Source organism: Miscanthus floridulus, chromosome 4 (genome assembly GCF_019320115.1).
Source record: "Miscanthus floridulus cultivar M001 chromosome 4, ASM1932011v1, whole genome shotgun sequence".
Lineage (NCBI taxonomy): Eukaryota > Viridiplantae > Streptophyta > Magnoliopsida > Poales > Poaceae > Miscanthus > Miscanthus floridulus.
In genome coordinates this window covers 42,571,741-42,584,759 of record NC_089583.1, presented here as the reverse complement: position 1 = coordinate 42,584,759, position 13,019 = coordinate 42,571,741, and the positions used below count along the sequence as shown (strand labels likewise).

At 42.1% G+C, this 13,019-nt stretch overlaps 1 long non-coding RNA gene across 1 annotated transcript; it reads left to right on the top strand.

Annotated features, from left to right (window-relative positions):
* Positions 1 to 9,166: 9,166 nt before the first annotated feature.
* On the top strand, positions 9,167 to 11,341 carry LOC136551416 (uncharacterized). The gene is made up of 4 exons (XR_010782556.1): positions 9,167 to 9,293; positions 9,968 to 10,107; positions 10,837 to 10,965; positions 11,059 to 11,341. It is a non-coding gene; the product is annotated as an uncharacterized lncRNA (long non-coding RNA).
* The last annotated feature ends 1,678 nt before the right edge of the window (positions 11,342 to 13,019 follow it).

The following is a 13,019-nucleotide window of genomic DNA, read 5'->3' as shown; positions in this document are numbered from 1 at the left end:
TATGCACCGGTGCTTGCCTGGGTAAGATATAACCAAAAGTTAGCATTCCATTTCCATGACATGATCACCATAGCATCATCTTTCAGCTACTCCAGTTGATCCCACGATCCCTCATCGTTCCTCCATCGGCGTCCTCGGCAAACTCCTGCTGGCAGTCCGGGATCTCGAGTATGGCCTCGAACTCATGGTACTGGCCTCCAACGTCCTCGTTCTCGGGCTCGTTCACTCCATCAGTTAAAAGCACGCAACGATCAAAACAGGCAAACAAACACAAATAAATATTCACATAAATTTAAATGAGCTCTAAAAATCATGAAATTTATATGAGAGATAGAGTTTGGTTTTAGATGAATTTAAGAAGAAGAATCGATGGAATCAGATTTGGCATTTGGTTGTGCGAGGTGGCTGCAATTTAATCACGTGGAAAAAGACTAATGCGTGATTAGGGAATATTCTTTGGTCTTCACGGGGGTGTTTGGCATGGTTCTTTTGCATGTGTTGTTGCTCAGGGCCCACGCGTCATATACATATGCATGGGATGGGAGAGAGAGAGAAAGCTACGAGTGTTCTTCTTGCTTCATGCGTGAACGCCATGGCCAAGCTCGTGGAGCTTGTGGGCAACTCGGGTTGGAAGGAGAGGAGCAAGGAGAAGGTCACGGGGGAAGAGAGGAGAGCGAGGGAATGCTCATGAGCTGCTCACCTCGCCCGACGAGTAAAGATCAACTCTGACCTGCATGCAGCTTGCAGACAGAGCAAGGAAGTTGAGAGAGTGAGAAGAGAGCTGGAGCTATGGAGAGCAGAGGCTTGGCTACTTGGTGTATCCTTTTAAAAGGCAGGAGACGTGAAGGCGCAACAGCGACGCGTCATAAGGTTAGTGGCTAACTAGCTTGCTTAAAGGTATTAAATCGTTGCCTGGGCACGACGTGATGTTCGGATGAACAGTGTTTTCCACGGGAACATCGCTTTCCACGTCGAACAGTGTTTTCTTCGTGCTACATTGATTCTACGGTGAACAGTGTTTTCCTCAGCTACAGCTACTGTGTTTTACCGGGCTTATTATAGCAGATGGTGACTACGTGACAGTAGTCGTCGTCGGATAGTGAGAGAAGCTAGCTAGGATGAACAACTAACTGCTTGCATTGACAGTCCCCAACTCCCACACAGCTTGCTTGTGTGTGTGTGGCGTGCTGCACATGCATCACATTCTTTTCCTAATAACACGTCATAGACTTGACTTTTGTCGTCGTGTACGACATGGTATATAATGCATGCATGTATACAGGGGACAACTAATTAATCTATGGGAGACTTTGGTGCTTGAGCTAGTACACTATAGCAGGAAGGCATGACTTAGTTTGCAGGTGCATACCAAGGATAGTCAAGAGCTGCAAGAGATCATGGAAGTCATTTTTTCTCTGTAGAAAAGCAGTGTTTGTGCTAGCTGGTGTGTAGAGTGGACAAGGCTTGGAGGCCAAGATATGGCTCGTGAGTTAGCAAGCAGCAAGCAGAGCGAGAGAGAGAGAGCAGTATGCGGCAAGGCCAGCAGAGGGAGGGAGAGCAAGCAGCAGGCAAGACTAGCAAGCTCGATCCTTTCTCATAACGCACACGTCGTACCGGCGAGGTAGGTGAGATGAGTGGTCGACAGCACTATCGTTATTATTTCAGCTCTCAAATATTCATTTACCAAGCCAACTATTTATATTTTTAAACACGGCTAAAGCACTAAAGTTTGTTACTCGATTTTTTTAACTGTAACCAAATCATACTCCAAATTTTACTTAAGTACTATATACTAGTCAAATCGTATTTTTGGTTATAAAAATTGTTTTCATGTTTAATCCAACAGAACAAGCCATTAGCCATTTATTTGCAAGAATCGTTATCGAATATTCCTAAATATTTCTACGCGCTACGTAATTTAACTTGAGCGTTTATTTGAGTCCACGAAACTAAGTCACACAGGATTCGCTTATCGCCTCAAGTACGTTTAAATTAAAAACCCGATAAAACTCGATTCGAAAATTGTTCTTAGGCCTAAATCGTGGTGCTAAACAAGTTCGTAACACCAGGGGTGTTACAGTGGGCATCCGTCTCACGCCCCAACGCGTTTTTGCCTAGTTTTAGGCCTCTTGGGTCCCAAATACCAAAAGTTTAACAGCCCAGGTTTTATTGTTTTTCGCCCATAATGTTTAGATCCATTTTGCTAAAAGATGGGCTAAAACAGCAAAAGGTTTGGCAAAAGAGGGGAAATTAACTGCCCTGTTGCATTCCTCTCTTGCCATATACTATTACGATGGAACCAGATTGAGATTGTTTATGTGTTGATTAATTCTTGTTTCATCAATTCTGAGTTAACTTTGCACACTCGGTCTCTAACTTATTCTAGCGAAATATCGTGCAAGTAAATTAGTGATTTTTTAATCATATGTTATGAATGGCTACATTCAGTATCGACTTTATCAATTATGTTGACTAAATATATATGCAATGAAAGCACGTTAGAGCGATTCTAAAATCTAGCTATTAAATTGAATGGTACACAATTTACTTCTAGTTTCAATAAGGTAACACTACGTCGGATCTTCAAATCACTGTCAGTTCAAAACTCCCCTTCACTACTGAATTTTAAACCGGTACAACCAAACTGGCAGTGATGGGGTACACATCAGTGCCGGTCCTTATAAACCAACAGTGTTAAAAAATTTAGGAGAGGACAACAGCTTTTTTACCTCGGTATATCACTGTCGGCTTAAGCTGAAAACCAACAGTGATAGCACCACATCACTATCCTTTTTTAGCAAGAACCAGTACTTATCACCATCCATTTACTGCAGATTCTATACTACTACATAAACCATTTGTAGGGGCGGCTCCAGATGATTTGTAGGGGCGGTTTGGCCAGCCGCCCCTACCAAAGCGTGGCTACAAAGCATGCATTTATAGGGGTGGTTCCCAGATCACCCCTATAAATCAATTTGTAGAGACGGATGATGTTATCAGCCGTCCCTACAAATCGATTTGTAGGGGTGGCTGGTAACACCAGTCACCTCTACAAAATCGATTTGTAGGGGTGGCTGTAGTACCAGTCGCCCCCTATAATACCTGTTTGAAGGGACAGTTCAGTCTAGAACCCCCCTACAGTATATTTTTCCACCAAAAAAATTTAAATTTACAATTTAAATTCAACCAGAACATATATATATGTATATGCATATATAATTCAAATCTGACCACAAGCACAAGAGTATTATATAAACTATAATTACAAGTCCAATTCACAAGAATATATACAATCCATTATTAAATAGACATAATCCACAAGGTAAGACCAATGCCAAATTCCATACACATTGTTATCAACGGCCTAGAACTAGCCTTTCAGTCTCACGAAGGTGTTGGTACTGAGGATTTCTACCTAAGTCAGAATCTCGGTCATGGTAGGTGCCTTTGACTTGTACAATCTGGTCCAATATAAAGTTGCAAAGGTCGTCGATGAGCTCTAAGAGTTGGTCATCCTTGTATGGGTCTCTTTTTATTTCTTTCTCTTCTTTCCACTACAAGAGAATAAGTTTTGGTTTAGTATTCCATACCATGTGCGAAGTTTTTATACTATGGGTGAAGAGGTTCAAACTTACCCTTAAGGGGGTGTCTCCTGTAGGAACTGGTGTTACTTATCATAAAACATACAGAGTATCCACAATGTACACTCCCAGGCTTCTGCTTGGAGCACTGTGTGTTTTGCATATGAAAATGTTAAGTAATGCTTTTGACAGTCATGTAATAGAGTACTGAAGAAGTAAGTTACACTTACCGCATATAGTATTTTTATAGCCAGCCTTTCCTTCCTTACTGGATCATGCCTTCCGTGATGTTTAGTGACATAGATCCTAAATGTCCTGTTCGAATTATTTTAGCAAATACAACTTATTAGTATCCAAAAGTAAGTGTTACAAGTATGTATACAAACATATAAGCTAATGAGGATTGTCGATATGTATACGTCTTGAGAATCGATATAAAGTCTTTGTATGTCACCGGGTCCCTATCTATTGAATCAAAGACCTATGCCATGCTCCTCCCGATATTGATGCCTATACAAATTCAGTGGTTGATGCATGGATTTAATCATAGAACTAGATAAGCTCTTTTGCATCAAATAAAATATATCAAACAAAACTTTAAGTATAGAGTTGAACTTACTCGAAGTTGTATGATAGCCATATAGTAGAGTGTTGTTGGAGATTTTTAAAAGCCAGGGCAATATATGCCGAAACCTTAAGGGACTCTTGCCTTAGTTTCTTCGTACGGATGTCATCTTTCTCCCTAAGAGTCTTTCCAGCAACTAGCTCTTCTTCATCTAGTTTCCACTATCTAGGGTAATTAAAATTTGTTTGTGCTATAGCTTGAGGGTCTATGTACCCGGCTTTCACACTTGGCGTTTGTTTTACAATGTGCACTTGCATTTTACAAATCACGGCATGGGTTAGTTACAACAAAATCTAAAGATTACATTCATATCATATCGGGAGGACAAGGACTTACAGGCACCACATGCGAATTAGATTCATTTTCATTGCTCCAAGGTGAAAGCATGTCTGCATGTCATTGAAGTCAAAGATAATTTTCCTGGCTGGGCTTCTAAATGTGCCGGTGGGGAAGCATGCTTGTACGAGGTCTATGCTCGTTAGGAGAACAGGCAAGTATCAATCATGGAACCTTCTCATTCCAAGTGGTAGGCGATGGATGTCTCGGTTTGGTAGGAAGGGCTTGCCTCTTTCATATGTTTTTAGGCAATCCTTTGACCATTTGATGGCATCAATATTTGGATACTGCTTTGCTGTTTGGTGGAGTTTGTTGTGATGGCCTCCTCAGAAGCCCATGATAGGACTTTTTTAACTTGGTTCTCATGCTTGAACTGGTCATGGGAACACCACTTGTGCATCGACGAGATGTCTTTCATCAGAACATAAATTGGTCTTATGGTGATTGGATGCTTCTTTCAAAGTTTCCATTCAGGCACGTCCTCATCTTCTTATGCATCACCTTCTTCAAGAGGCACTCGTTGTTCATGTATCAGTTGTGCTTGTTGAAAAGACTGTGGCATCTCATTATGCACTTACTCGGTTCGAGCTGAAGAAGGTTGTGGCGTATCAGACACATGCTCGCTAGGAGGCGGGGAAGAATGTGGCATCTTAGGAATGTGGTGGTCATGAGACGGTGAAAATATCTCCCTATCCTCAACAATTGGCTCCAAATTTGGGAGAGGGGGAGGCGACGAAGAAGCATTCAATATAATGTCTCATTTGTGCCAGAGGATGAACTACCCCATTATGTCTCCGAGTAACACCAGCCCCTCGGGAGTTGCATAGTCTATCCTCCACTGCATGAACTCGAGCTTTACGATATGCACCTCGACCTTAGTGTAGTCCAACGGTATCTTATTATTATGGTGTAAGCCACCAGAAGGATGTGCCACACCTGTTGCCACCTCCATCACAATGTTCTGCCGGCCGCTGAGAAACACCAAGGTGCAACTAGTTGGTTCCCGTATGCAATCGACGGGGGTTGTGGCTGTAGTGGAACCTTAGCTACTAGGAACTTTTGAAGGGTTACCAACTAATGCCAGTTCTCCCAGCGGCGTCATTAATGTCCGTAGCTCCATAGACAGTCCTTGCTTCTCTAGCGTCTTCGCAACTAGAGCCTTCACTTGGAGCTCAAGATTAGTCTCTCAATCTATGCCATGTTTCTTGTACATGTGCATGTCCTCTTTGAATTCGTGCTTCTAGGTTGTCCTTTTCCCTAGCCCCCTGGTGCGACCTGTGTGCTCCTTGTTTCCCAAGCCAAGGCTAAGCTCGTCCCTCTCTTTGGAAGGATTGAATGAGACCTCTTCTTGTCTTTAGCATATTTCAGTATCCTTGATATTGTCTCTTGGGTCTCCGACTTATCAAACTTAAGATTACCGCTAGATGATTTTGTACTCCTCGCATATATCCAATTCCTTGAGAGTACCTTTAAATTCTTTACATCGATACTTCCAGCAGCTGCGGCCTCTTCGTCCATCTTCCTAAACTGCTCTTCCTTGGCAGAGTAGCCATCAGGGCCTAGATGATGGTGGTGTTTGTTCCTCTTCGCTAGCTCGGTGTTACGGGCACTAAGCTCCAATGCCTCTAGTGAAGTCTTCTGAGCCATGAGCTCCTCCCATTGACTAGGAGTTATGTTGTCGAACTCGTTGAAGGGAGTTAACCCCTTTTGGATATACTTCTTGTTGAGCTTTGACCTCCAACGTCAGAATGACTCTCCCATGATCTTGTAAGTATTTTTTAACAATTCGTGCTTACCCTCTGGAAATCTAAAATTGAGCTTCAGCTGCTTATCCCATAGTTCATCCTTTTTCTTCTCTGGTACCTCTTTCTAGTTAGGGATTGCTAGGTTCAATTATCTTTTACTAGGGCCCTGATAGCATTACGGAATCATCCTTTGAATTCCTTGGTCTCAAGGATCTCCCCTACTGGACCGACCTCCGTTATCACATAGCATGCCTTATCTGGATATTGATTTGTTTTTCTATTCCCTTGTTTTGTCTTTGGCTTGGTAGTCGTGTTCGTGGTTGTGTCTTGAGGTTGTGGAGTAGAGGCCTCAATGTTCGACTCTATGGTTGTTGCCTCTGCTCTCCTTTCCTCTACTCCGTCTTGTTCGGCGAGATGTCACGGACATCGACGTCGTCTTTTTTGAGTTTCAGGAGGGACCTGTATATACGATAGGTCAAAGTTTTAGCAGAGGTAACCCAGCCAAAGCTTTAGCAAAATTTACAAGCTAAGGCTTTATCCCTACCTCCTTGTTCGGGTCAAAATCCTTGTCCAAATCTTCCTCCGTCACTACACCACAACCCTAATATAGCGTCATATGTGTGTCGCTATAAATATATTAATACCATCGAACCATCGATCGGTATAGCTGGCCCACAGATCATGTGTCGTTAAATGTACTTTTTGCGATGGATGATCGGTCGGTATAGATATTTGGCTGTAGCATCAAACAATCGGTTGAGATAGATCAATAAAGAGGACAAACCATCAGTCGTTATATAGGGCCGTATCTTTTGTGTGGGCTTAAGGTCCGTCTGCGGGAACTAAAAAGGAAAAAAAGTTCCATCGTCTTCACGGTAAAAGTTGGGCCCAAATACTGCTAACCCTAACCTTTCCATTCACTCTCCCTCAGCTAGCCGCCGCATTCGCTCTCTGCACCCACCCGCCCCATCCTTCATCACGCGGCGCGCCCGCCCGCCCCATCCTCCGTCGTGGCGCTCGTCTACCCAACTCCACTGCCTCCACCGCCCAAGACCGCCAACACTGTTGCCCAGGACTGCCACCGCTGTAGCCCAATTGGCACCCCAGCCGTTGCCGTGCAGCCCTTCGTACGCAGCCAGAACACGGGCACCCCTAGATCTACCTCCTACCGCACCAAGGAGCTTCGCCGCCCGCCGCCCCCAGATCTGCCTCCCCCTCCTCTCTTCCACCATCGCGGCAGCCACCGCTGCCCCCAAATCTTGCGCGGGGGATCTTGTCGTCCTGGGGCCTAGGCTCGGGTTACCGCCCCCATTTCGCGCCTCTCCTTCCTCCTCTGGTTTGGTGCGCTCTCTCCTCTTCCTCCCCATCGAGCTCGCTTGACCTATACGGTCAACCTCCACCGACAGTATATCTCACCTGCCCCCATCTCCTGCCCCTCTCTGTTGAATCGTTTGTGGATTTTGTTTGTTGTCCACTGATATTAGGGTTCATGTTCTTAGATACTTAGATCTAGGCGACATTTTTGTTGATCTACATGTTTACATTTGCTTTCGTCTTGTTCCGCCCTCAGATCTATGTGATGTGCACCTCTTATTTGTTGTACACATGTGTTGTCGCCTAGATTTTGCACATGATGATTGCCTAGTCCGATTTACACACTGAGTAAAGTGCCTTGGTAGATGATGTTTACTTAACCCTAGGCGCTGGAGGAGCACCCTATGGTGTGGCAGCCGCGTCTTCCTTAAGTCCATAGCTCTAATTCTAGTGAGGGTTCTTTGTGCTGAAGCATATAGAATTTATGACACTGGTGTTCAATCTCTTGATATGACTATGATGTTCAAACTCATGATATCTATTTGGCCAATGATGCAATATGAAAAATAAACTCTGAGGTGGCTGCAATTTGTTTTTTGTTCATTCTGTATGATTCTCATGACTATCATCAAACCATGGGACATGATCTTAGTTTTCTTCTATCTGTTTTTTTGCCTTGGCAGCCACCTATGATTAAGTATCTGGAAATTGTACCAACATATCGTTAAGCTGAGGCCTCACTTACTTTGCCAATGATGATATCATATTAAGCATGCCAAGAACTGATGACCTTGAGCTTGTGTTGAGGTACTGGAACTTTGTTTCTTACTCTAGTTTGTTTCTTATGCTCCAAGCTCAAGGTCAACCGAGGAGCAACTGATATCTGAGGCCAATGTGTTGAATACTACATCTGAATTGCTTAGCATCTAATTGCCCACTGGTGTTGCAGCCTAGATTACCCTAGGAGTCTTCTGCAGTAGATTACTCCATATGTCTGGTTCTTTTGGGACCTTTCAGATGCTCATCAGACTCCATCTTATCTTTCTCACCCCAACTGGATCCTGCATTAGACTTGGCATTAGACTGTACACTTCTACTTGGCATTAGACTGTACACTTCTACTCCATATTATCTTTAAGGCCTAAGCTCTTTCTGCTCTTTGCTTGGCTAGAACAATGCTGATGGTTTATTTCCTTTTGCAACAAATATAACATGTAAAGATAGCCTACTTATTGAAGACTAAAATGCTTGATGTTTCTAGTTTTCTATGCAATTGAAGTTACTATGCCTTTTGGTTAGATCCTCGAATGTATTATGAACAAAAGCCGCTAATGTCAATTTTAGGTTTGAGGGGAAATTGACGCTCCATTGTTGTTCAGGAATTATTATTTTAGCCATATGGATATCTATATTATGCCATTGAAGCTGTGCTATACATAAATATATCCTTGTTACCCAATCAACAGACACTAATATCTTCAACAACAGTCATATATACTTTAGTTTAGGAATCTTTGGTTAGTAATTAAATTCCTCTGTTAGATTTGACATGATAATCCTCGCATGTCTTGTTGATTGCTAATACAAGCTTTTGCTCATTGATATGAATGTATACCTCAAATTGTGGAGAAGACCTTCCAACTTTCCCGAGCAGATAGAGAAACAGTCCAGAGACCAGAATATGATCTCCAGGTTTGCTCTCTCCTCCACAACCTAAGTTTCATTTGCCTCAATCCTGATAAAAATCTTGCACACTTTATTAATGACATGATGCTGCTATGCCATAAATAAATCTTTTAGCTGTGGATGATTATGTTCTTTCTTTAACATAGTTAGCTAGTGAAGCGCATGGTTTACTTCTACATCGAGCTGGATTGTGGCATGTATCATGTCATTCTTGTGATGTGGTGTATGTGAGGATCCATGGATACTATTTTCTCTTTTTTGGTAGAAAGTGTCTTGCCTTAAATTGGCTGAACACAAAATGGCATTATATTAATAGACCATTTCCCCCAAAAAATTGAATAACACATTAGCACATAGCCCTGTAGTTGATTTGAGGCAAGTCCATGATGCAATAACCATTGTCAGGTTTTATCAAGAGATTTCTAGTGCTGATATGAAACATGCTATGAGGCAAGATTCAAGTTATACTCTTCTATCTGTACATTCAGAGATAGAAAGCAATTGGGTGCACATTTCTAGCATATGGAGACCTAGTTTCAGTTTTGTAGTTGATATGATAATTTGATCGCAATGTTGTATTACTGCGGCCCTCAATTGCGACTGTGCGTGACTCCTCCCCTCATCCTCATCGATTCCAACCAGCGATTTGATCTGGTTTCCGTGACGCTTCTTTGCTGCAGTTGTTCAGATCCGCAACGACGTACTACGGCGTGGGCTGGACCAGCTGCGAGGACGAGGTGCCCTGCGACGACATCGACGCCTGCTGCTGCCACCACGACGCCTGCTACTATGACCACAACCGCTGCGTGGAGAAGAAAGGGTATGTTTCTGAATTTTACTTTGAGCAAATAGTCAAGTCCTGAATTTTACTTTGAGCAAATAGCCTAGTCTTCTCCAATTTCTTTTTTATCTCCAAATCTGTCTATTACATGTTCTTTAGTAAAGTCATTGAGCTGTTATTAGTGAAGTCATTGGGGTACTAGTCCTTGCTGTTTTTGCTAACAGTATACCCCTGTTTAACATAAATCTATTGAAATTGATGATGTCTGTGTATGGTTCATTCGCTGCAACATTTTACAACCTGTTTCTAGTTGTAATGCCCATATAAGCTCAAACTGGCATTAGACCCAGTTGTTGATTCATTTTGTAAGAATTAGTAAACTTCATAGTGACAAAACGGTGAGCTTGCTAGTACTTATGACAAAACAGTGAGCTTGCTAGTGACAAAACAGTAAACTCCCAGTTTGAGCTGATTGTCTTTCAGTTAGTGATGGTTTTTTAAGTAACCTTAGTTGTATAAACTGCACAGTTGTGATTAATAACTTTAGGCTTGGATTTGGGCTGCTTGTGTGTTGCTAATGTGCTCGCGCATTTGGTAGTTCCTTGAGAGTAGGGACACAGCAATTCCATTTTAACTTGCAGCCCTGGCTGTTATTATTTTTAACTTGCAGTCCACAATTGATAGTTCTGCAGTTGACTAATCACAACCATAATGTTACTAAAGTGATAAATACATTTTTTAACAATTTACACTTTTCACTTTGTTCAGGTGGGAGGTCCTAGCTAGAGGTAGCGTGATGCTCGATCGTGTCGGTAGCAAGAGGACCAGTGCTCGCTGATGCTATTTTGTTTTGGACAGATTCGAGACCTTAGGATAAAATAGCTTTGTGGTCACATGGTAAGAAATTGGAAAATAGATTTATCTTATTGGCTGTCTTTCTCCAACTTTGGTAAAAATTGTCGCTAATTGGATATTCATATTGCATTTCAGCCATCCTGCAAGGCCTAGGCAGCGTACCTGATGGTGTCGACAAGTTAAAAGGGCTCATCGAAGCTGTGTTTTGTTTTGAACCTATTAGAGACAAGACTCTGAGCTCACTGTTAGTCAAATTTGAGCAGTGAGCTTTAGGTGTTAGTGAGCTAAGCTTTTGGTTACAAGTGGTGGATGTAAGACTTTTGGTCACATGAGGTAGATGTAGGGATGTTGATGGCTTGCTCATGCACAAACTTCATGTTTGCGAGCTTCTAATCTATTTTGTACTTATGAATTTGAATCTGACCGACCTTACATTGGGCTACTCATATATGAATGAATCAGTTATGGTTAATATATCTTGTAATGAATGCGTGTGCATTGATAATAGATTATTTGTGGGTTATTATGTACTGCTGATTAGCGACATATATATTGTCTCTATGTGAATGATTCGCGTTGGATTGTTAGTTGCTAAAAGTATTTATAGCTTCAAACTATGTGTCGGTATATGTACCCCCTAAGGCGTCAGACTGTCGATCGCTAAAAACTTGTCGGTCAGGCGTAGGCTATACCGACGCCACTTTCAGCGGCTGCAAGTAAGTGTCGGCATAGATCTATACCGACCGACGGAGCATCGCTATATCGACCTATACCAACCGATGGTACGTCCCTAGTCTGGGGTTGTGGTGTAGTGCGTTGGCCTCCTTCTGGCTTCACATGGGAAATGATCCTCGGGACTTACATATTCCTCTTTTGAGTCCTCGTCATCATCATCCTCTTCTTCTTCGCCTTTAGCAGCCTCTCCTGCTCTTCCTTCTGCTCCCCTTTCCTCCTCGTCATACTGCTCCTAAGTAAGCATCACTTCTAGATCCTTTTCTAACTCATTATCGAACTGCTCCTAAGTAAGCTGGTCCTCTAGTGCTTGGTCCTCATAGGTTGGCTGCTCATCATGCTCGGGGCATTGAGCTGCACTGTCTGGTGTTCGCGACATTATTTCGTGCTTTGTTCTAATAGATGCAAGAAAGTGCGCTTTAAGTAGGCAAGAAGGTATAAGAAATCAAAAGGGTCTATAAACCAAAGTAGTTCTATAAAACAATAATATGTCAAAAAAAATGAGTAGTAGTTGTAGTAGAGGCCTCATAAACATGTCAATCATCATTTGATCATGAACTTGGAGCATCAAGACATCATAACAAAGAATAGAGGAGAAGGTAATGTAGGGGCGGCTGGTAATGATGTGAAGTTCCTCACAAGTTCTTCATCATCAGCTCATATTCCATATAATGTATCGACTTGGACAATTTCATCATCAACAAAACAAAGGAGAGGAGAGGGGAGATTTGGCAAAAAAATGCAACAGCTGCTCAGCAAACATAAAGCAGCAGCTGATGGCAAAAATAGCCAAAAGCTGGAGCTGCAATTGCAAGCAGCCAAGCACAATCATATTACCCTTGTACCATGCATAACTGAAAGAGAGACAAGCAGAATAGAAAATTTTAGAAAGGAAATTCCAGCCAGACTTTCTTCCATAAAGTAGTAGCAAGCCAATACAGCCCGTGTATGTAAAACATAGTGGTTGCCTAAAAACAAAGCAGCATTAAGACAATTCAAAGCCTACTAATTTTCTAAACTGAAAATTACCTTGCCAAACAGTTTACATTGATAAACTCATCATAAAAGGTTTCAGGAAAATTCAGTATTTAGATAGATACTTTAATATGCTTGGTTGTATTATCACGTTGGACCTTTAGTAAGTGAAAATACATAATCGGTTGCAGGAAGGAAAATAATTACAACTATTTTTCTTAGCAGGATAATTAAATACTGGACATCACTATGTTGATGTAGTTGATCTCTTACAAAAGCTACAACTTCAAAGATACAAAAAACCAATCACTTTACATGTCAGAACATCTACACAAACTACAACTTCAGAGCTATAAAAAGCCATATCAGCCCTCTATAGCTTCAGTTGC